This window comes from Gallus gallus, chromosome 3, assembly GCF_016699485.2.
Source record: "Gallus gallus isolate bGalGal1 chromosome 3, bGalGal1.mat.broiler.GRCg7b, whole genome shotgun sequence".
NCBI classification, from domain to species: domain Eukaryota; kingdom Metazoa; phylum Chordata; class Aves; order Galliformes; family Phasianidae; genus Gallus; species Gallus gallus.
Window position 1 is genome coordinate 61,821,996 of NC_052534.1, and position 26,479 is coordinate 61,848,474.

Here is a 26,479-nt window from a genome sequence, read left to right on the forward strand (position 1 = left end):
AAAGAAGAATCAAATCCATTAACTTCAAAGAAAGATCTTGTTCTCGTCACCTGTCAGTAAAAAGAATTCTACATCTTTTGAAGGAGTTGTCTCTGCATCCCATATGAACATAATTGTAATCTGCAAACATCATCAACTCACATTTCAAGTGGGTACAGAAAAGCACGAAGGTGAAGGCAGACAATTTCACTGAGGGACTGTGGGATAGCTGTGCTGGTCTCTGCACTAAATTACTGTCTCTGACTGGTAAAGCTGTAAGAGAATTTGAAAACTATGAAAGAGCGAAGTGGGAAAAACAACATCCAGATGCAGAGCCTTTGTTGTCAAATGTATGCTGCCATGTCTTTATATGCATAGGAAAAACTGATGGCTGAAGTAAATTTTATCTTTCCACCAGCAGCAAAACATCACTGAAGATTATCATATCCTAGCAGCCTTTACAGTGTACACCACTGGTTTGCTACCTGAATTTCAATATGCGTTATCATATTGGTCTTCTCCAGACCTTAGCAGGTTTGATTCCAGAAACCCTTGTTCAGTCAGCAACCCTCAATTATCTGTGATAAAAATATAACTTGTCTTATTGATAGTTTTTCACTTGTCAAATTAACCCTAATTGGGTTAGGTCTGGTCTCTTCATCTGACAGTTTCTTCTCACTTTACACATAAAAGAATTATTTAAAAATAAACAAAGAAAAAAACGTGCTACTGGAGATACGCTAAGACTGAAGTACTGAAGATAAAAAGATATTTCTGCTAATGGCTAGCAGAAATTACCTGATCTCTCAAGATTTGGGATTGTACATTTCATAGTGACTTCAACAATGAAAACAGTCTGTGAGGATTTAGGATGAAGAATCTGTCGGCCGTGTATAGCAGAAATATAACAGTATAGAAATAGAAACATGTAATTCAGAATGGATAATAGATGAGAGAAATCAGAGATTTTGATGAGTGAAATGAGACAGCATTACCGGACTTCTGAGGAGCTGGACACACAGTCAAGAACTGTCTGGTTCCTGTTACATGTGTATGACAATCTTTACATTTTAACACCAAGTTTTTAATCCTGCTCTTTTATTGCTTCTTTATAACGAGCACATGATGTGGGACTTAAAGATGATACATGACAAGCCAGTGCCATCACAAAGCTGTTCATGATACGGCTCTGATTTCTCTGCCAAGCTGTGGGCTGCGGTTTCCAATTCAAGCCAGTCCAAGTTAAGGAAGTAACATGTGCCAGGCACCACAGATGGGTCAGCAGTTGGCAAACGTAAGTTTTGTGTAGTCCCAGCCAACCAGATAGTTTTGGAAAATATTCAGGAGAGGCATTAGAAAGCTGTCCAGTGCCATTGGTAACAAGAAGAATAGTGCTCTACAGAATACTTGCTGTGTGAGCAAACTGTTGGCATGGATAAATATCACAAAACTTGCAACTCTTTTACTGCTAGCTGACCAGCCAAATGTCACCCACTTCCAAGGAGGCTCTCATAGCTCTTTTATAAAAATAGAAGAAGATACTCACTAGCAATAATAAACTCCCTCAATAGTAGGCTCAGTGCTTGAACCATAGCCAATACTAACACTCAGCCCTCAAATATGACCCCCTGTCTTAAGTCACTGTCAGATTTCATAACATTCTTCAGCAGAGAGTAAGAACGTTTGCTGTGAAATTTAAACAGACAACAGTAGTAATGTTATCCTTGAGTTTGCTGTATCTTTTTAAACCATAACAGTTTGCTGTTACAAACTCATTCAGTAGACCAAAAGGCAGAAAAATGGGGCATAGCCATTCCAGGATTATTCAATGCCAGCAACAGTTTTTTTATGTAAATATGTTGGGAACATTGAAAAGAAAGAATGAAAATACAACATTCTCAGTTTCCAGGACACATATAAATCCCACGTTAATTGCTCCTATAAAAGACTATTGACTTCAGGCAAATTATTTCCTTATACTCTGTCAGTTACTGCTGATCACATGAAGACAGTCTTACCAAAATACTTGGAATGTGAAGTTAGTGAGGGATGGTGGTGGTAAATGCTTATAATAAAGCATATGTTCAGTGGCATTTCTTGTAGTATGTCTGTGGTCCCATGAGCCTGTTCCAAGTCACTCCTGGGATGTCTTTGATATAATCCCTCTCTAAACCCAACTAGAGGCCAGCAAATGAGTCAGTGAAGTCATTATTTTCAGATTGACCACCTCCATCTTGCATGTTCTTGTTTTGCACTTTTCTGCATTATCCATTTGCTGCTTACATTTTGCATTTGTAATATAGTCCTCAAACCAATAACCAACCCCTTGTGTGCACTTGCACAGTGCAATGCACAGTAGGGCTCTGGCCTCTAGGTGTTACCATAATACAAATAATAATCAAAACCTCTAATTTTGGGATATCCAGCCATTTTCCAAGCAAAATTAAGGTTTTGAGCTAATAATATTTAATTCATAAGCACCATTTTCTACAACAAACCATTTCCTTGTACCTGAAAGTGCTTAATCTACAAGTTCTGAAAGATTACCTTTGATGCTTTCTTTTTCTTTCTTTCCTCTTAGGTGAATAACACAGTGACAATGGACATTGCCCACGGTTTTAACAGAACCTAATATAATTGAGAAGAGATGATACAGAGTGTTCTGACAAAAGGTCTTGAACTTAAGAACTTGCTTTTCCTATCCTCCCACAAAAATTGAATTAGTTGACCTCTACATCACACTACAAAGGACTTTTTTTTTTTACCAAGTTCTTTCTGAGAAAGCAGGATGAGTAGGTTGTTTTGGATGGTGAGCAAGATCTCATTTTCTGTACTTTCAGAAGTTTTTATATATTGGAACTGGCTCTAGCTTGTGTTTTATTTCATGCACTTCCTCAGAGTTTAGAATAAGCTTGTTTTTAACTAAGTCAAAATAATAAATAATGATGCAGCAAAATACTGTTGAAACTGAAACACTTACTTTTACAATAGCTCTAGTAATATCTGAACAGATTGTTCCAAATAAAGTAGGTGGGAGGAAGAGAAGGAGGAATGGATAGTCTGTCACCAGCTACTGCTGTGGAATATAATTTTTCTTAGGTTGATTGCCTAGGCTGACAGTGGAGCTCCTTCATGTTCTTTTAGTGGACATTATCCCAGTAGTGCTCTCCAAAGCTGCAGCAGGAGTAAACTTGGACTCACGTTACAAACCAAGAAAACATAGAAGAGAAATCCAGGAGATCATATCCAGAAAAGGCTTTAAGGATTAAGCAGTGTTATTTGTTATTCTTCAGTCTGAAAAGAGATCTGACTCCAGGAAAGCCATTGCTTGCCTTCAGCCCCTAATAGTATTATTAGGTAGTGAGTTTGCTCATTTTCATCTAGGTCTTGAGGCTGGTTATAATTTGTCTAATTTGGTTGAAAAAAAAAAAAAAAAGAAGTGATAACAGGTTCACTGGGTACAACCATAGGAAAACAAAACAAAACAAAAGATGTAGTAGAAATCTTTACAAAGTTTGTTTACAGAGTTAAGCTTAGGTCAGCTTATTTTGTTGTGAAACTCTACAGATCCTGGTGCATGCTGTACTGCGTAGATGTCCACCTTACTAAAAAGCTGTCCAGAGTAAGCCTGCAAGAAAAGTCCAGTATCTTTATTTTATGTGATCTAACTCCCAAAAAACATCCATTAAAAAATGAGCTTTGAAATTATTTTCTCTCTCTATTTTTTTTTTTTTTTTGGTTTGTTTGTTTTGGAGCTTGCCAAGACCACTGACAAGTGTGGGCTTTCCTGAAGACAGAAAAGATGTTATTTTGTGAAAACATTTAACTCTATCTAAAATGGCTTAAAATCCTATCATATGAGAGGTCTAAAGTCACTTTTCTCTAGGCTGTTTAGGTTGTTTTCTAATCTAGGACAAAGCTCTTTGCTCTGTACCTGTATTGCTTATGAAGCTGGCACTCACCTCACTGGGAATGATATAATTCAAAAATACTGTATGAAGCATGACCCTACTTTTATTCATTTTATAGGATGATGCACTGAGTCACAGAGTACTTGGTGTGAGCTGAAAATTACATGGGCAGTGGAAAACTTCTGTCCTGCTCCTGTCAAGAGAGAGAAGCTGCTGAACAAGTACTTCCTCCCTTTGCCACATTTCTTACAACAGCTGGTTATAGCCAATGAAGCTCTCTACAACTTCTATTTATTTGACTTTGGGTCTTTTTTTTTTTTTTTTCTTTTTAAGTTATATAAAGCGTTTCACCTTCAGTCTGTGTTTAGAGAGAACACTCCAGCATCACCCCCCTACACTATTTCTCTTTTTATCATGCGTGCGCCTCCTGCTTTAGCAAGAGAGATAAAGAAACACTAAAATAACAGATTTTTAAGTCAGGCTTATATGTACCATCATGCCACCAGAAGTATTAGGCAAAAGATCTGAATTGCTAATCTGTGTAATTGAGCTTAAACATTTTCATACAATTCAACAGATTGCATGGTAATGGCAATGAGAAAGATACTTCTGCTGAGCCAAGATACTGCTGGGAAACTATGGTACAGCTATGCTGATGCAATTGTTACAACAGCCATTTTTTCCACCTGCTAGCATATGCTTCTACAGCCTACTTCCACCATGATGAGATACTGGCAATTGTGCTTCTGCAGGAGCTCTTCTGCAGCATTGGTGGAGTATGATCTTTGCCCTACACTTCTGGACCAAACTTGTACTGAAATTTCAGCACCCAGTCAGCTTGTCCTATTTCATAGAATCATAGAATTGCTAAGGTTGGAAAAGACCCACAGGATCATCCAGTCCAACCATTCGCCCTTCACCAATGGTTCCCGCTAAACCATGTCCCTCAACACAACATCCAAACGCTCTTTGAACGCCACCAGGCTCGGTGACTCCACCACCACTCTGGGCAGCCCATTCCAGTGCCTGACCACCCTTTCAGAGAAGTAGTATTTCCTAACGTCCAACCTGAATCTTCTGTGGTGCAGCTTGAAGCCATTCCCTCTAGTCCTATCACTAGTCATACGAGAGAAGAGGCTGACCCCCAGCTCACTGCAACCTCCCTTCAGGTAGTTATGAAGAGCAATAAGGTCTCCCCTGAGCCTCCTCTTCCCTAGACTGAACAATCTCAGCTCCTTCAGCCGCTCTTCATAAGGCCTGTGCTCCAGACCCCTCACCAGCTTTGTTGCCCTCCTCTGGACATGCTCCAGGGCCTCAATGTCTTTCTTACAGTGAGGGGCCCATTTGTGTAGTGGTCTACAGCAATTCCTCAGTTTGTTCTGATAAGAAAATTCTGAGACATGGGTGGTATTTATTAAAGCTGGACACCAAGGAGGAGACCAGTAACATTTCCCCTATTGTTGTTTTAAACAAACAAAACATACTTATATGTGGAGAGGAAATTAAATGTTCTCAAAGTGACCAGTCTCAGTGAAATCGGTACCTCATTGAATAAGCAGGTTAAAAACAGACTCCTTCGCATCATATATCCAACTTCTTGGGAAACTGCTATATTAAATCTGCCTAAGGCCTCGGCTATGTAAATAAAAGGTATAATTCAAAACATGTGCTTCTAAACCAGATCATCTTCAATGAAACCAAAATCTTTCTACCACATTGAAAGTAGAGTACTGTCACCAGATTTCATTGGCTTAAGTTCTGTCACTTAAGGAAATACTAACTGAATTGACAGTTTTCTTGTATGGGATAATGTTTTTCTTATGGCATATGTCATACCGCCAAGTTTTAAGATAAAGGATCATGGCTTTTTCCTCCTAACTTCCCAGTGTCACTAATAGATGAAGCAGCTCCAGAAATGAGTGGAGAAAACTCATCCAGACTTTTAAAAGCCTAGTGGAAACTACTTTCCTCTGCAAAGAAGAACTGACTTTTGTATCACTTCACAGTGAAGCTGAACATATTATAAGACTTCTAAAAAATAAAAATAACCCCCTCCAGTACATTTCCTTAGACACAGATTCCAGTATAAGTCAAGCCTCAGGGCATGGCGTGAGCTGGTTTCACAAGAGGTCAGGACTGTAAAAAGATGAAACAGAGAGGAAAATAAAAGCACAGCACTCCTCCCACATTATCAAGCACCAACCTTTGCTTCAATCAGAAATCAGCACATCCTTGGGTAAGCAATGAGAATTATGATAAATTTACCACAGTGCAATAAAATCAATTATAAGGGTAACTACTCTGACAGCTTCAAAAATGTTAGGCTGGTTTACTTTGGTGATGGAAGCAACCAAGACATTAGTTTCCAGTGCTTTTAGGTACTGAAGGCTAGCAAGATGGTATGAATTTGTATTAAATAAAAATAAAAACATTTTTTTCCTTGAGTGGTTGAATTGTGCTAGCAGAACACAATGTCTGCATGCTTCTAACTTTACCACCCTATTTTCCCCACATGGTAAAACATATTTCAGGGATTTGGAAGCCTATCAAGACATATTTCTTCTCTATGAAGACATAATTTCTAGAATTTAAAATGTTACCTTTGAGGCTTCTCAACTTGAAATGTGCATGAGAATAGAAGCAAATTTTTAGATTATTGCAGCTTCACAGAAAAAGGATTCTATTGCAAATAGGACAATACTGCTTCCAAAAATCAGCAAACTCAAGTATTTTGAATTGATTGAAGAAAAATTGAGGTGATTTTCTTTTTAACTTCAAAATTATAACAACAGATTTGTTCAAGACTTCAGATTTGAACAAGATTTTTTGTTTAAGACTTTTTCTAAGGAAAGAAAAAAACTCTTTGTGATATTTCATTTTAAATGTAGTAGTTTTCCTTTCAATACTACCATTTAAGAAAAAAAAAAAGATTTAAATAACCTGTGTCATTAAAAAACAAATTTTTCTTCAGGTTGACCTAAAATGTAAATTTGAAGAGCTTTTTAATTTATCAAAGAATTTAGAAACTTTTTCTCCTGTAAGAATAAATAGATTTTTCTCAGCTACGTTTTCTGGTTTACCTTCCATTCTTTCCATAAACTCTGAATAATAAGTCTTGTAAAATCCCCAAATGCTCTTCACTGCTATCCCATAAAGAACCCCCACCTCTAGTAGTTACCCCTCAGTCTGTGGAGATCTTAAAACAGGGTCTCCTGCTGACTCATGATAGTAGATGTCACCCCTGGAGAGCTCTGTGACTATGAAGAGGTCTTGTGCCTCTGGGCTATTGGGATTTCCCTAATGGCCTTTGCTCCTCTTATGCTCCATTGTGTGAAGAACTGGTTCTCATCACAGTTTCTTACAAAGTTTAGTATAAAAGGCTGATTTGATATGGTAAGAGTCCAGGAATTTATTCTCTGTGTGGAGCTCCTCTTGAGTCACATTCATGTCCTCTTTCTGATTGCATTTTTTTAACAACTGAGCAGATGATTTCTCCGTAGAGTTGCTTTTAGAATGAGTGTTGCTGATACTGATTTATGATAATGAACTAAAGGGGGTGGAATGGAGAATAATTTTTTTGTTTACTGTTCTCCTAATTGAAAATGTTCATCCACCAGTTCAGGAAAGAGGGAACAGATTTTATATATATATATATTCCCCAAATCTTGCCCATCATGCCTATGCTTGGGAATTTTGTCAGTGGTTGAAGTATTAAAAATGGATAGTAGTTGACATGAGAAAGTTACAAACACCCTTAGCTGCTGTGGCGTGGGTATACAATGAGGAGTTCTGTCACAGAAAGTACTCTGTACAACACTGTCTTGCATTGGATCAGCATTGAATAGCTGATTTTTGTAGAAGCTACTAGACAGTTTTTTACCTTTCAAGAGGAATCTTTCATTTCAACAAATTTCCAGCTGATTTCGTTTCTTTTCTTTCTTTCTATTTTTTTTCCCCTTCTAACTTTATAATTTTTGCTAGTCCCTCTTGTAATACCCATTCTCCATCCTATTCTTTCACATTTAACAGCCTCTCAGCTGGAGACAATCATGATCACAAGCACAGATTCTGTGGAGTCAGGGTAATTCTTCTACCAGTTCTAAAAAGGCATCAAAGTCTTGCTTTGTCTGCTTTGGCAGAATTTCAGCAATTAAAACAGTGACTGACCACTGAGCCAGGAAAATAAGACAACTAGGTGAAGTAAGGTGAGGTGATATAAAACTGGAATTGTCAGGTGATAACAGCATTCACTAGCCAATTATGGAGTGTGGAGCAGTGCCTCTGGACATATGAAATAGCTGAGAGTTCATAGCAATTCAAACTGAGTAACTAGCAAAATCAGCGTATACCAATATTTTGCAGTATTGAAAATTGATCCTCTGGTGGTCATATGTGGAATGGCAACCAGTTCTAGTCAAAATCCACAGTACCAGAAAACAACCACAAATTTAATATCAGCTCTTTGCTTTGAGGTCAGATTGCAATTTTATTTTATTTTTTTACCTTTTGCCTCAGAGTCTTGCTCATTCATTTAGTTTCTTGTCTTGTTCAGCATTTGAATAAGGATAATTAATTATTTTATTTATTCAACAGCTATGGTCACACTCAGCTGAAACAGGGTAGGACTTAAAAACCAGTGTGCAATCTGAGATCATTTGTGATGCCTCTATGGTTCCTGTAACATCTGGGTTCTAGCTGGCTGCTTGTATGTTTAAAAATAGTACACAGTGGAGTTTTTGTAATTCCTATCTATTTTATAATTATCAGTTGGCAACTGATGACCCAATAAACCAAAGCAATCAATCTAAAACACGTCCAGCCCATAGGCTACGTATAGCCCTGCACAGCCTGCTGTGTGGCCCATCCTCCACTGCACACACCCATCACTCAGCAACAGTCGCACATTGGTGTGCTATTAACAGTGTATCAACTGGAACAAGGAAATGGGGAGAGCTCAGCGCAGCTCTAACTCAAGATAGCACTGCAAATAATTTCATGTATTTCGATACATTGGCTGAACACTGTCTTATAAACAGCAAAAGATACTCAGTCCTGCTTTCTGCTTTGATAAAGGAATTTGAGAATAGGTTTCCAGACTGCCATAAAAGGTTTTGTTTATTTATTATTATTATTATTATTATTATTATTAGAATGCTTGAGATTGTATTTTCAGTTCGTGTATGTAACCTGCATATTTTTAAATGGAAAGTGTAAAGCTGCAATCAGATATTCAACTCAAAAATGGATCATGTCTCTTTACTAGACTTTTATAAGACCTCACTTACCAGAGAAAAATACCTCTCACTTCACCATCACACCTTATTCATGTCACCGCTCTCTGGCAGTACATACATTTTTGAACAACTTTTTTCAAGAATGAAACACAGGAAGAATAAAATTTCATCAAAAATGTCTGATGAACACCTTGGGAACTCGCTAAGAATTGCCACCACTGCCAGACTGATTTGCTCAGTAGTGAAAGTTGGAAGATCTGTATGTTCACATGCAACCAGCTGAGATTTAATAGATTCCTATGGGGAAATGAGGATTGAATTGCCTCACAGGACCACTTGGGTTATTCCCCAGCCTCAATCTTTGTGAAAGATGGTGTTCACAGACAGTTTTTCATGTGCAAACTGTCACCTCTGTCATCTTCTGGGTGCTCAGCTCTTTTCCATATATTTGCAAGCCACTTTGCAAAGCGTGATCTGTGAACAAGGCTACTTCCATACACACAAACTAATAACAACGTTTATTAATAATAACTGATGTATTTTATCTTACAAAAGCTATAGTAATATGTATCTCAAACATATTTTTCTAGATTTTTTTTAGTGCAACCATTTCTGACTATTTTATTTCTTGATACTACTTAGGGAATTACTAGCCTATACTTCCTACAATCTCATCTCACGTTTCTTTTAATAATAGATTTTTTTTATTTTATTTTTGTCATAGTGCAGGAGAATATCTGATTATAATGAGACTGCAAAGTCTGATGACAACCATCTCCATTATAGAGAATAGGTGATGGATGTAGTGAGACACCACCTCCATCAGGAGCTCTTCAGTGATCAGGAAGTGGGAGAGGGGGAGAGGTAGTTGTACACAATGGAAACAGGGACATAGTGCTAAAAAGCCATTTAGAAGAATAGCACATGATGGAGAGATAAGCAGAGCAGACGATGGCACAAAACGATATACAGTTGGACGAAAACATAAAAGGCAATCAGGAAGTGCTCTGAAATGCATTCAATCTGATAATGAAATGGAAGAAAGAATGACTTGTTATTTAATGGAGGAAAGTGAACTATTGCAGGTGACAAAAAAAGCTTAAATTTTCTTGCTTTCATTTCATTGCTTTATTCTATATAAAAATGTTAATTGAGATCAAACACTTAACGTTTATAATTAAGAATAAGGGAGAAAGAATGGAGGCCATACTAGGGGAAGACCAAGCTACCAACATGATGAATTAGATCTTTAATGTTGTCTGACCCTGTTCAGAATCACTTAAAGTGACTAGTTTAGGGAGTTTTCTTGGAAGACTCGTAAGGACTCACAGGACTGGAGGAAAAAAAAAAAAGTAACTAGTACCCATTAGCAGGGATAAGAAGGGAAAGAGAGAAGATTAAAGGAGGTGGAGACTTAATAGTACATGTAGCACTGATGTCTGGAAAAATATTCACCTAATGGTGATACATCATTAAGTAATCAGTTTGTAAGCAACTCAAATGTAATTAAGTAACAATGAACATCTAACATTTGTTAGTCAAAAACAGGTTTTAATCACAACATTTTTCTTTACTCTTAAAAAGACAGATTTCCTAGAAAACACAGGGGAAAAGATGATGCAATCTATTTGAATTTAGTGATGCTTATGATCTAGTTTGGTATAGTGATCTCACAAAGACAGAAAAACTTACTGTACTGGAATTGTGCAGTTGGATCAACAACAACAACAACAACAAAAAGCAAATGAAATGCTATTTCTTTGTAGAAGAAACAGGAATTTTAGATGATTGTGTCCTTCTGCATCCTGTATCTTAAAATGTCAAGATAAGTTATTAAAATGAGTGTGCTTCACTGCAAAAATACAGTTAAAAAGCTGTGTAAAAATTGTGTAAAAATACCCAATACTGTGTATCATCTGGAATCATCAAATCCAGTAGCACGAGCTATTTGGCTCTGGCTCATGGAAAGACTGTTCTTGCCCAACTCCAGTGCAGCAAAACATGTTTTAAGAAAGAGAACACAATGCTTAAATCCCCTAAGGGCTCAAAACTGTATAATTCTTTAGGTTTCCTGATCGTCTCTGAAATAAGAACAGCTTAGTATAGAAACTACACAATATAAATCATGTTGAGCAAAGTCATCAGGGATATTAAGTAGGGTTACAACACTACTATTTTCCACCAACAACATAGGAAATATGTATTCAAAGGAAAAATATTAAGAAGTCCTTATACCAGTAAAAATTCTAAGAATGATTCTATACCAATTCACAAAAATAAATTGCACTTGTCCTATCCCTTCGAAATAGAAAAGACAGAATTTCTTTGGTCTTCATTTTCTGGGAAATAAAGAGAAAAAATAAAATTAAAAAAAATTAAAAAGAAGATACTAGACTGAAAGAATGTATTGAGGATGCAGATAAGATCATTCCATTAATTCAATCACAAACTTCATAGTCACTTTAGAAAAGTCCCATGTCAACAGTCAGAACTTTTGGGTAATTTTTCCTTCATCTTGAATTAATCTCAAATAAGCTACTGCTTCAAAGAAAGAGGAGAGAATCAAAATTATGATCACACAGTTATTTTGTTCATTTTTAGTAGTCAGGAAAAAGAGCAATTTTTCAAAGCAGAAAGCACATTTTCATGGTATCGTGCTACATCATTAAACTTTTACTGGTAGGGAATAGGACTAAATTATGAAAAATAAACTGAAGTGGAAAACTCTTTTTATGAAATATATGTACAATAAATATACAACTACAGAGAAAAACAGAACTTCTGTCTTTTCCTCTCCCCCATCCTAAGTAATGTCTTGATGCTCCAGATTTATGTATATCTGTTTATTTGTAATTTTCATTATGTTACTTATTTAAAACTGTTTACTTTAATCTCTCCCTTTGTACTTTGACAAACACAAATCAGTGTTTGGAACTGAGTGAACGCCAGGGAGCAGATGCTTGAAATGAAGTTTAAACAACTAGAAAGAGAAAGCAGTATGTTCACAGCATCAGCCATTTAAATCTTTCTTACTAATAGACATGATTCATTTTCTTTTTTTCATGAAAAAGCAAAAGTTATAGGGATTGTTAACCATGAGAAGAAGAAATTCTGGATGATCAGGTTACAGCTTTGACTGCAAGTCAGTGTTCTGAGTCACTTCACTCTAAGAGCTGCAAGAGGCCTTTTGTCCCTCGTTCACATTAGTTACTTTTCATTCTTATGCTGATGGTCTGTGCCCCAGTAAGACCACACTGAAGATTTTCACCAGCCACTCCACAAGAATTAACTTAATTTGTTAACAGAACAGATAATGAAATAACAGTGTTTACTTACTATAAAATACATCTGCTGTTGAAAACTTTTCTGCATTAGTATGTCAGCTGCTTTAGGGCAGAAAGGAGAGAGTTTGCACTGAATAACTTCTGTTCACCCAGATACTATGAAGTCAACTCAGCCCACTGGGGATGGTGTTGTATAGTTCCTCTTTCCTGTGAGGTTTTACGGAAAGGGCACAGAGAAAGGAAAAAAAAAAAAAAAAAGAAGAAAAGAAAAGAAATTTTGCACCAGAAGAGTACAGTAAGGACTCCACCAATAAAAATAAGTCATTTTTACAAAAGTTCAGGAGAACAAACTCTTCATTATTTGTGCCCTACCTGATGCAAATGTAATAATGCTGACATGATTATTTCTAGTCTTAGAGTAGATTTGTGTCATGGCTTTTTTCCATCTCACATTGATGAAGCTCAATAGAAGCTCGGTAAAGACTATTTGCATCACTCATTTACAGTGTAAGGGAGATAAAACAGTTACGAAGTAAGCAGATAAATAACATTAGAAGGGCTTTTTGAAGGCAATCCATTTACTGACAAACATTTAAAAATATATTAAATAGGCAACATTAAAAGGTGAATATGTTTCAATTGTATCTTTTCAGGATTTGAAGAGAGCAGAATTACATGACCACCACATGAAAAAGTTAATGAGATCCTCTCCAGCAAAGTACCAGCAGATTTTTCCACAGAAGTCTAAAATCTGTACCTTTCTGTTGCTATGCTGAGTGGCTGCTCTGGTTCACTAGTAGGACTCTCGCTACTTAGACTGTTTCCTTGTGAGGAACAGATATGCTTGTTAACTTGCAATAATTTTTTCACAGGTCTCAGCATATCACCATTACCTCTACAGAGATTTCCACTCCCACAAGATTAGGCATATGATAGCTTACTGTTTTTCTTGTCTAGAAATAAAACTGGGGTGAGTATCCACAGCTTTAGATACAAGCAAAGTGCACTTGGAAATTTCTAATGTATTTTATCTTCATTTAATTATAAAAGTTAGAGCCAGTTTATAAAATCTTTAACTCCTTCTTCCTCTCTTTTCAGGATTTCTTTTACCTCTTCTTTCCCACAAATCAGAAATTGATGATAGACTCAGCCATTCAATGTGATCATGGGAAGAAAAGTCCTGACTTGTAGAAGAGGCATTAGCAATACAGAAAACGTATTATAAAACTTAAGACAGATTTCTAGTTAGGACAAGCACAAGATTTATACCTCTCTGCAGACTTCAGGAAGAAGTCTCACAAAATATGCTCCCTGAAGACAGATTTTTTCTGCTTTACTACTAGAAGTGGAACTAGAGCCTACAAAAGTCCCATGAGAAAGGTGGAGTGTCACCCTTTGAGAAAGACCTGAGTAAAATAATAAATGAATTTTCATATGAGATTAAGTGATCGCAAAGAGATTGTTGTTCATCTAAGTCCAATAAAATCACCATCACCAGAAGCAGTATCTAGCTTCTGAGTGCCGTAATATTTGCAAAGGTAGGGTGGAATACAGTGGCTCCTTACATGGACAAGGACAACCAAAGAGGCTGAACGCTAGTGCTGAAGAACAAGAACCCTCCAAGTGTAAGCTGTTCCAACAGTTATTTGAACATCATATATTGCAATAATCGGAAGGTAATTGTTTATTCTTTTTTCCATAGGAAATATCTGATATAAAATGAGGACTCAAGTGGTATGTGAAATATTCTTCCATAGAAGTGAAAGAGACAATCCTGAAGACTAGTAGAAACCTAAAAAGAAGTTCACAGTGATTCCTTATTATCCACACACAATTAATTCTGAGAAAAGGTAACATATTTAGCTGCAAGGAGAAATACTTTGCAAATTATAGGAACAGTTACATTTTCCATTACATTGATCTGCTTCAAATAGACCAACTCATCAGTTCAGACTGTTTGAACTTAAATTACTTGGATATATCTACGTTAAGGAAATAGTTGATACTGGTCACTAGAAATTAATACTTTAATTACAAAATATATACAGCTAAAAATGACCCAGACTTGCTGAAATTTTGCATACCATTGGCAAGTACCCATTAATTTAATATATTTTCTCATGAGCATGTTGTTTAGTAGGACTATTCAGCTCTTAGATCAGTAACTTAAAGTGAATAAATAATTTCAGGAAGTAGAGAAGTACATGCAGCAGCTGTTTGTGGGTGATGTTTCTGGTTTTGCAATTTGGTGAATCTGCTAGTTTCAAGCAGCCGCCCTAAAGAGCAACAGGAATGAGAGCCTGCTACACCGGCTAAAATTCATATATGTCCAAGAGAAACCATGCATTTCCTTGAATTTTATTAAAACCATTTAGCACAAATGACCTGGATCAGCCTTAATCTGCTTATATCCAACTATTTTTCAGTTAATGAACACGTTCTTTGCTATAAACCAGTTAAAAAAAATAAAAAGTGGATAAAACAAAACAAAAAACAGAAAATCATTTGCATTAACCACAATTCTAGTAAACATCATAGACAAAAGAAAGAAAGAAATGTTTTTCTGTCTTTCTCACATGGTCTTCTTCATTTAATAATCTAGATGGACAGATAAATGATGCCGTTGTGGTTTAGCCTTGCAGATAACTAAAAAGCATATAGCCTTTTACTCACTCTCAGAATAATGAAGAAAAGAAATAGAACTCATGGGTTGAGATAAAAAACAACAAACAAACAAAGAAAAAAAAACCCAACAACAATCAACTATTTACTAAGACAGAAAAGGAAGAGAGAGAGATAACAGTGTTAATACATACACATGTATAAGACAAGCGATGGGCAAAGCAATTGCTCACCACTGATCAACTCGTGTTCAGCCCAGCAGAGGTTTCCCTTGCAGGCATCTCCCATCAGCTGTACAGTTTTCTCACATGATTTCATAGGGTATGAAATATAATTTTGCGAGTTTAGGTCAGCTATCCTGGTTCTGTCCCCCACCCAGCTTCTTGTGCCCTCTCAGTTTATTTCGTGGCAGGACAGTACCAGAAGCTGAAAAACTGAAAAACTCTTGGCTCTGAACAGTGTTACTCAGCAACAACTAGAAATATTGGTGTGTTATCAACACTGTTTTTCTTCTAAAGCCAAAACATAGCATCATACCATACACTACAAAGAAAATCAGCTCTGTCCCAGCTAAAATCAGAATGGACACAGAAAGGAAATGAAAGTGGGGGTAACAGAAATAGCAATAAGGGAATGTGATAAACACTTGCATTTATTTACAGCTGCAGAGTCTTCTCCATAATGTACATAGGCTCTATTCAGACAACGAGAAAAAACACCACCTTGAGTTTTAAAACTAACACAGATCTCCACATAGATTAGGGCTAGCTATATTGTTACCTAGAAAACCCCAAAGCAGGATGAGAACGCCTGGTGCAGTCACAAAGAGTGCTGCCAGCCTGGGAGTTGAAACCCATTTGCTTTACCTGAAGCATCTCCCAACTTTAGTAATCCCATCCCAGACATTAAATGCAGCAAGCAATTGACAAGTCCTACCGGAAGCCCCCAGCACACCAAAATAGATGGGATTTTCTTTCACTATCTCACTCACTGTAAGACAGCTGCTAGAAACATTATCAAATACTTTCTTTTTCTCATTCCGCCATTTCCTAGAGCATACCATCAGTTAATAAAAATCAGGGAATACTAAAAGCAGACTGCTTCAGCTCAGTAAAACTTAATTGCATTGTAAGTCAAGTTCCAAGCCTGGGTACTCACAGGCCTGGCTGCCTGGTGCCTCCTCCACCATCCTTCTGGACCAGGACAGCATTTCAGCCCTCTGGGACGGACAGTCCCTTCTTCGGTGGTTCTAGTCTCCAGCCCAATCTCCTGGATGCACATAGACCTTAGCTGGAGGCTGCTTGTCTCCTGGACAGACCCCTTAGCCAAATCTTCTAGCCCTGTCTTCTTCACTTCCTGATGGGAGCCTATGGATGAACCCAGCCTTCGTTCATCACTTTCAATGTCAAGGGCTGCTGATGGTTGTGTTACAGATCCCAGGTCATATAATCCTTAGAGTTGAAAGAGACCTTTAAAGGTCATCTAGTCCAACTTCCCTGCAATGAACAGGAACATGCACAGCTAGATCAGGTTGCCCAGAGCCTGATCCAGATTTGCCCTGAAAGTCTCCAGGGATGGGCCATCAATCACATCTCTGGGCAACCTGCTCCAGTGCCTCATCACGTTCAAATAAAAGACTTTTTCCTTATATGTAACTTAAGTCTACTCTCTTTAAGCTTGAAGCCATTTCTCTTTGTTCTATCACCACAGACCCTGATAAAGAGTCTGTCTCCCTCTTTCCTGTATCTCCCCTTTAGATACTGAAAGGGCACTATCAGGTCATTGTGGAGCCTTCTATTCTCTGGGCTGAGCAGCCTCAGCTCTCTCAGCCTGTCCTCATAGGAGGTGTTCCATCCCTTGGAGCATTTTTGTAGCCCTCTTCTGGATGCACACCAACAGGTCTATGTCTCTCCTGTACTGAGGACTCTACATCAGGACATGGTACTCCAGGTGAGGCTTCACCAACACAGAGTAGGGGGGCAGGATCACCTCCCTCAACCTGCTGGCCACAGTTCTTTTGACTCAGCCCAAGATACAGTTGGATTTCTGGGCTGCAGGAGGCACATTGCTGGCTCATGTCTAGCTTCCCATCCACCAGTATTACCCCCAGGTCTTTTTCAGCAGGACTGCGCTCAATCTTTTCATTCTCCAGCTTGTATTGGTAGTGGGAGTTTCCTCAATCCAGGTGCAAGATCTTGCATTTGGATTTGTTGAACTTCAGAAGATTCACCTGGGCCCACTGATCAAGCCTGTCTAGGTCCCTCTGGATGGCATCCTATCCCTCTGGTGTGTCAACCACATCCCACAGCTCGGTGTCATCAGTAAACCTGCTGAGGGTACGCTCAACCCCATTGCCAATGTCATTGATGAAGTTATTAAAGAGTATCAGTCCCAGCGCTGACCCCTGTGGGACACCATTCATCTCTGATGTCCATCCAGACATTGAGACATTGACCACCACCCTCTGGACTTGATCCTACAGCCAGTTCTTGATCCATTGAGCAGTCCATCCATCAAATCCATATCTTTCCAATTTGGGGAAAAGGATGTTGAAGGGTACCATGTCAAAGGCCTTACTGAAGTTCAGATAGATTACATCAGTGGTTCTTCCTTTGTCCATTGATGCAGATACAACGTCATAGAAGGCCTCTAAGTTGGTCAAGCAGGATTTGCCCTTGGTGAAACCATACTGGTTCTCCTGTATCACCTCTCTGTCTTCCTATTTTGGTTAGATTCATTGGGACAGTCCCTGTCTGTGAGGGCATGGCCTGCACTAGGGTCAACCTCAGCTCCCCAGTCATCCCCCTCTGTTTGCCATCATGCCATGATTGTTAGTCTAGAGTTTGGAGAAGGAGAGGATGCAAGATCCTATTTCACTCAGAGTCCTACAGAGAAATTATTGGTACTGAATGTAAAGGGAGACCTCATCCTACTTACATCCTAAGTCAGCCCCATGAGACATCCTCTCCTGGAGCAGGATCTATGCTTAACATCCTCTTATCCTCATCTCTGCTCTGACAGTCTCAGTCAAGGGGTGCCTTGGAGGACATCACAGTCCTAGTGAGAGCTAATCTAAACTCAGAAGTAAACAGAGATATCACCAGTGTTTTGGTCATATGTGGTTTCTAAAATGGGCTGAGCAATCCTCTCTAACTAAACTACAGAAGGAAGACATACGCAACTTGTATTTATTAATTGAGCAATATAAATACACTGTGGGAAATGATATGTAAAATGAAATGGGAGCAAGGGTGAAGAGAAAGGAGTTCTGACACCACCATAACTTTCATTAACTGGAATTCACACTGACAATTTAGGAATGAGATTAAATAAAAAACAGAACTGAAACCGCAGTCTACATCTGAAACCCGAGAGCAGGTTCCCCAAATCATTGCTGAGCCAATCAAGCCAGGAGAATTTTTTGAACAGTTGCTCATGTAGTTACAACAAATTAAAAAAATCTTTTTTTTCAAAAAGATCAAAAGTGCTACCAACATAGAATAGAATCATAGAATTTCTCAGGTTGGAAAAGATCACCAATATGTTTTTGCATGTTTGTTTTTTATGAGCATTAAAGTCATGACAACTAGAATTACAATATTTGTTTATTAGTTTGGAATACTTTGATTTTTTATTTTAGGGTTCATATCTTTAAAAAAAAGGAAGTGTGTTTTTTCTTTGTTGTTTTGTTTTGCTGTATGTTTTTTTTTTAATGTATGGCTAGATGCAAAGATATGATTATTGCACTCCTATGATTTTGCTCCTCAAAAGGAACAGTTCTGCAGTTTCTAGGTAGACTCTCTATTCTTTAGTTATTTTCATTTCTATTTCATCACTCCTCATACTATTCCACAGTACAATTTGTCCCTCACCTGGGTCTAGGCAAGTGACATAAATGGTTCATTTCCTTTCCTCCTTTTTTTTTCAGTTTGTTTTCTTATTTTCATTCCCTCTAGTATGTGTCTCATTTCAAGCTCTATTCTGTGATTTTTTGTTTCCCTCTTCTCTCTAATTTACTTTATCATCCTAAAGCCAAACTTCTCATCATTTTTCTGCATACTTCATGCCTTTCATCTTCTTTTCTTCTATTCCTCCTCATGTCCTTCCTTTTCCAGATCTGTAGAATCCATATATAAAATGAAGAAATGGTAAAATAAAGAAGAGAGAAAATTCATATACAATATAAAATCTGACTGTCTCTTCTTCCTTCTGGTCTCAGAAGAAGGAGCTCACCATTTCAAAGGCTGCTGATATTTCTTCTTTTTCCAGTCATGTCAGAGTTCCCAGTAATTCCTTCAGGAATAGGAGAGACAGCTTCAAATCATCCTACTGCTGAGTCTTCATTTTCATTGTTTATAAGTAAGGTGAATTACATTATGAATGAGCAATATTATTTAGTTGAGTGAAATTATTAAATGCTTAACTGCTTAAGTTGTTAAGTTAATGCTTAACTAGGGACATTTTTCAAAAACAGTCAACCTCCTTCCACTACACCTCCTTGAAACATCTCAGTTTGGAGCATGGTTACAGGACAACCACTGTTCTTTTCTTTCCATTGCATCCCATTAATATCAAGAAATCTATCACTCACAAGTCCATGGGTTGGGCACTCTGAGCCCCAGCTTCTAGCTAAGAATATCTGAATCTCTCCCCCACAGAGTGCCTAATCTCAGCACAGCAGGAATCTTCTGAGCTGCACAGTGATTATTTTCATTTGTATAGACTTCCTGAACACTCACTAAGACAGAAAGACCTCCTTTGGAGCATGAGAGGAATGACACATTGCAATTGTTGGTGCTCCCTCCTGAGAGCACCACACCATGAGAATATAGAAATATTCTCATTTACTTCCCACTCATCATTGAAATTGATGCAAGAATTTCTACTGACTCAAGGCTTGGATAAGCTACTGTGTAATTATATTACTGTGCTTTATACTGTTACATTTTTATATTCTATACTGCAATTATACTGTATAGAATTAATTGCATGTAAATGTGCTAGCATATCTTTAACAAGACATTCCATGCATACTTAAGGTAAATTACAAAGAATGATCATAACATGGTAAGGATGCAATGTGACAGTTTTTTGGAACTCCTGAATGAGAGGGATTTTATATTTTCACAGTCATCGTTATGCCACCTGCAGCAATATTCCATGAGTCAATACAGAAGAACACGTACACAGCCATGATCTCTTAGCCTAGATCCACAGACAACTGAAACAAATGTGTTCAAGTACTATTTCAAAGCAGTTTTTCTTAAGGCTCCAGGCCTTAAGTATGTCTTTGGACAATAAAGTATAATTTATTGCATACCCTAGGCATGCTGGGAGGCTTAATCTTGGACAATTTAAAAAGTATACAGTCTTTGAAATATTGAAAAAAGCTCACCTTGGTTGCTAATATTCAGAAAATAAATCTAGAGTATTTCATCATGTTATACTGCTTTGAATTGTACCTCAAACAGTCTTTATACTATGCCTCCCTGTTCTCCCTCTAATTGGTGCTATCAGGCACCAAGTTGCCCAAAGGTAGACAGTTTTCTTTTACACAATTTGTAAATGACCAGGTTCTTAATACAGTATTAGGTCAGGGAGAGTTAAAGTGTTTAAAACAAAAAAGAAAATATTAAGAATGGGATATCCAACACATTGTTGCCACGTTGCATTTCAGACAATGGGTCTTTCTGCATCTTACAAGTACAGTGAATCATCCATACCCCAAAGGGGCAATAATGTTTTGCTCTAGTAATTTAATTTATCAAACAACAAAACACAGGAATAGTTTTTGAGATTATAGCTAGCGAAGTTCTAAAGAAAATCCTTACTGTCAGTTCAGAGGAGCATAACACTTGTGACAACTGATTAGAAGCATTAGCTATGAAATCTGTGCCAGGAAAACTCAATAATACTTGTATTAAAGTAAGAACAGAACACAGGTTTAATCCTTCAGATTTACGTATTTAAATGTGTTCCACTTAAAGTCAAATTTCACACTGTTTCTGACAGGAAGAAAAAGAAATAGCCTCTATTGCTATTCATGTTTTTGCACACAATTTTGGCAGCTTTGATCAACTTTGTGATTCCAGGCATCCGGTAGTTTTCATATTGATTCAGGCATTAATCAGAACACATTTTTATTCCAGAATTAGCATACCCAAACTGTTTTGTGAGTTATCATGCTAATATGTTCTATCAAAGACTAAATTAACATTTTACTTCTGTTAACCAGAGGCAATGCTTCATGTACAATTCAGATGATGCCAAATTTTAACATTACCAGCTGCTTAAATTTGAGGTTTCTTAATATCTCTGTGGACCTAAGAAACATCATCTGAATATGACCAAACAAAGCCCCCAAGAGTCTAGTGCTGATATTCCCAAAGCTAATGAAACCACATGCTCTTCTAGAGCTCTATTATCGTGCCAGTAGTGAGGTAAGGTACTATTTCCCTAGACAACCACTATGCAGAATCCCTTTCATTCATCACCTCCATTTTTTTTTTTTTTTTTCAGTCTTTAAATATCAATTGCAACATGAATAAGGATAAGAGAGAATAAGGGAAGAGGGAACAGCTAACCTGACATTCTTGAAATTCTTTCCTTTGGTGGAAGTGAAGGACAAAGTAATAAGACTTTCTTTTGCTTCTTTTCACTGCATTCTAATGCAAATTATAACCTTCCTCTAAAGCAACTGCTCAGTATCAACAGCTACCATGATGCATTATTGTTCTGCTGGCACAATTCTTGGGTCTCAACCCAGGGGTGTTCTATGACACATACTCCAGTTTCATCCTTCCTATAAATGCATAGATCACTCATGCAGCTTCTAAATGCCAGGAAGTACTTACATTTTCTGGACTTCTGTAGGATCTGCATAATAATATTAAACAGAATCCTCGATAAACTGTGTCAGTAGAAGTTCATATTTGCTGGATAAACAAAGAATGTTTTGCCAGGAATCTGAGACCAAGGGTCAAAGGTAGATGAAAGTTTTCAATTCTCATCCATAGATGGCTCTTGCTCACAATGGAGTGAAATAATTAACTGCTTCATTCAGACCTAGAATAACCAACCCATGAAGTTATCTTTTTCCCAAAAATGCCATCTCCTTTACTGCCCTTGTAGTATACTCAAGAGTATTCAGAAGTCTTTTTTCACCAAGATTAGACCATGACCAAATTTGGGCAATATCAAACCATATTCCTGAGTCTTGATAAAATCTCAGTTAATGCTACAAAGTAATATCAACTGCAGCTCTATAGGGGGAAAAAGAAAAAAAAAAAAGCTGGGTTATTCATAGTCACAAGAAGCTTATACAGATCAGAAAGGAACAGAGTTCCTATCAAATTTCTCTCCCATAAGAAAACTCTCACAGCCCCCATTAGCCACTCTATAAATTTCAAATGTTCAGCAATATTTTAATCTTAAAGGAAGTAAGACTTGGATGCTACTGCTAAAGTCTGCATCTGCAAAGAAAGGTCATATTTCCTTAGCCAAACACCAGTAATTCAAGACTATATGAGATGCTATTGTGACATAATTGTCAAATAGCAACTGGGAGATTATAATCACATCTAAGCAGTGAGTACATTTAACAAACGGCAGATATATTTCTTCCTATAGAGAAGCTAAGATTACTTCCTCTTTCTCTGCTGGCTACTCTCCCAACCTATCATCACAATCTCAGTTAATCTGAGTTGAGACTCAGCCTACTAATTAATATTCCTGCTGTTCTCCTCCTTTCAAATGGAGGTCTTGTGTCATTTTCAAGAAGGTAAAAAAGAATATGCGGGGAATTACAAGCCAGTCAGACTCACCCCTCTGCCTAGCAAGATCATGGAGCAGATCCTCCTGAAGGCCCTATTAAGGCACATGGAAAATAAAGATGAGGTGATTGGTGGTAACCATCATGACTTCACCAAGGGCAAGTCATGCCTGACAAACTTGGTGTACTTTTATGAGAGAGTTCCAGCATCAGTGGATAAAAGAAGAGTAACTGATGACATCTACCTAGACTTATGCTAAGCATTTAACACATTTCTGCATGACATCCTGGTCACCAAATTGAAAAAAAAATTTTGATGGATGGACCAACTGCTGGATAAGGAATTGGCTGGATGGTCACACTCGAGAGAGTTGCCATCAACAGCTCAATATCCCAGTGGACACCAGTGACGAGTAATCTTCCTGAGGGTTCTCTGCTGGGACTGGTGCTATTTAACATCTTCATAGGCAACACAGACAGTGGAGTTGAGTGCAGCCTCAGCAAGTTTGCAGATGACAATAAGATGAGTGGTGCTGTTGACACATTAGAGGGAAGGAGTTCTATCCAGAGGGACCTGGACAGGCTTGAACAGTAGGCCCATGCCAAGCTCACAAAGTTTAGTAAGGCCAAGTGCGAGGTCCTACACCAGGGTCGGGGTAATCCCAAGCACAAATACAGGTTGGGTGGAGAATGGCTTGAGAGCAGCCTGAGAAGGATTTGGAGGTGTCGGTTAACTAAAGACTTGATATGAGCTGGCCAGAAGGCCAGCTGTATCCTGGGCTGCATCAAGAGAAGTGTTATCATAAGGTTGAGGGAGGTGATTCTGCGTCTCTGCTTTGCTCTTGTGGGACATCACCTAGAGTATTACATCCAATTCTGAGGCCCCCAACATCAGAAGGACATGGAGCTGTTGGAGCAGATCCAGAAAAAGGCCATGAAGATGATGAGAGTGCTGGAATACCTCCCTTATGGGGACAGGCTGAGAGTTAGGGCTCCTCAGCCTGGAGAAGAGAAGGCTCTAAGGAGACCTTATATCAGCCTTTCAGTACCTGAAGGGGGCCTACAGGAACATGGGGGAGGGACTTTATATATGGGTTTATAGCAACAGGATGAGGGGAAATGGCATTAAAAGGGAGGAGAGTAGATTTAGACTAGATATAAGGAAGAAATTCTTTACTGTGAGGGTGATGAGACACTGGAACAGGTTGCCTAGCAAAGCTGTGGATGCTTCCAGTCTAGAGGCACTCAAGGCCAGGCTGGAAGGAGCTTTGAGCAACCTGATCTAGAGGGAGGTGTCCCTGTCTATAGCACAGGGGTTAGAATTAGATGATCTTAAAAGGTCCTTTTCAACAAACCATTCTGTGTTACAGATTAATAATTACAGATTATAAATACAGATTAAATGTGCAATTTATCAGCAGTCTGGGAAAAAAAAACAGATCCCATGCTTTTGAAGAGCAGATTTCTTTCATGTTAATTTTTAGCCACCTGAACTTCCTCTCTGAGCCCTCAGTTTTAGAAGTTACGTAACCATTAACACTGAAGCAAGTTGCAACCCCAGTGAAAATAACACAGTTTTTCATCAGATTCAAGTCAGATTTCTTGCAAAGACCTCAGACTTGCTTAAGGATATACAAGTAACAATAGTTTTGTGAGTAAACAGTGCATTTGAAAAATACGTCTTTCCCTTACAATTATTTTGATTTGAGATATTTGACATTCCGCTATTAGTAAGCATTCTTTTTTGGAACACAGACAGCCTTCAAACCTTGTTAAAAATGCATTTCTCATCCACATTGGTTTAACAGTTCAATAAGATAGTGTAATTAGTGTAAGTAGTCTATTTAAATAAAATACTTATCTTCTTTGAATCAGAGATCTTCAGTGAAACAGTTGCAGACATTATTTGCCCATGTAAAAAAGTTGTTCCCTTTTTACATTTCACATACCTCAGCGAAAGAAATACATTTTCTTTCTCCCTCAAGGCTCCCCCAACACCAAACTGCATACCAACAGCAAGAAAAGTACAAAATTTTATCCTTAGTATTTTGATTGCAGTGACACAGCAAATTTTGCCGAAGGATTAGTATCTAGCAACACAGAGATAAATAATGCTTTTTCTTAACATAACTGGCTACTACTTGTTGCCTTCTGGAAGGTCTACATTTAACCTGTAGGGAAACTTTTAAAGACCTTGGTGCCCACTCTCTATACTCTCAGGAGCCTAGTTACCGTTGAATCTCTACATCTACATGCTTTCCAACACAAATATCAGTATAACTGTTGATCTAACACAATTGCCACTCATTTATGAAATGAGCACAAAATAACTAGTACAGCAGTTCACATGTAAGATGCAGTGCAGAGCACAAGGGAACAGTAACAGAGCATCAAGTATTTGATTAACAAGCCACTAGTCGAGGCTGCTTCTCCATGATTACTATGAAAAACTGTTGTAGTAGTAGTTCAGTGATCTCCTCATCAGCTCATCCCTGACAGAGCAATGTGGCTTGCTGAAGAAGCAGAACTTATTTTCAGCCTTCAAAACTGTTTCTGTATTGCACTTTTAAAGCTGCTTCTGCTTGGTAAACAATCAAACTCTCACTTTTAAAAATCAAATTCCAGTTTTCAGAAGAAAATTTTCATCAAGACACTTAAAAAAAAGTGTCACAATAGCTAACACATTGCTGGTGTGTGATGGGAGTAATTAAAAAAGGCTTTCTTTAAGCAAGAAAAGAAAATCTCCCAGAATTCTCACTGTAGAGGGAAAACGGGTTGCTGAAGGGCAACTGAGAGCAGGCTCTGAAGCACAGGTGACCTGACTTGTCCCCTAAAGGAACCTCATGATTGTAAGTCAGCTTTTCTCAAGCTCCCTGCGAGCCTGACCTTTTCTGGTTTTTATTGCCTTTGTGCTATCCCCATCCCCACAAAAGGGAAAAGCTACTGCCATGGACTGCTGGCAGCAACCCCTCTCCTAGGCAGTAAGGGAGAGAAAATCAGATGTAATTATTGGGAACAACTTACTTCATTTTTCCCCCATCACACAGAAGATAAGCTGGTGCCTGTAATTAAGGGTTGTTAGCTGTTCCCTGAATGGTATAAACAGTAGTAACTAGCAGTTGCAGCTACCTTGTACTCCATTACTCAGGAGAAATTGAGCATCTACTAGTAATGAATTAACAGAATTCAGTTTTAATTTAACATTTATTTTTGTACTGTAACCAATAATATTTTAAATCCCTTTAAATATTTCTCTCTTTCATCACAGTACTCACTTGAATGAACTCTGCTGCTGACAATGTAAAATTCACTTTTGAAAATACCTTTATTTCCACAAATCTTCCACCTATAAATCAGCACTATACCATGTTTGTACAGCTGAGTTGTAGGTGAAAATCCCATTTAATGTCCAGTACGTTACTCACATTTTGTTTCACTTGTTTTCTGTGGCAGCTCAGTTTAGTAGGGAAGAGATGAACAGTGGGAACAGACTGCAATTACAAGCTACAGATTCAAATATACACCCACAAACCCTGGAAGAAAGAGTGCCACTTCAACCATTTTTCTAACAGTGTAAACATTTGAAACCTAAAATGACAGCTTGTTCTCATTTTTCTGTTTGCAGAACTTGGACTGCTGGCTGCAATCAATTAGCACTTCCCAGCACTTCCTAAAAAT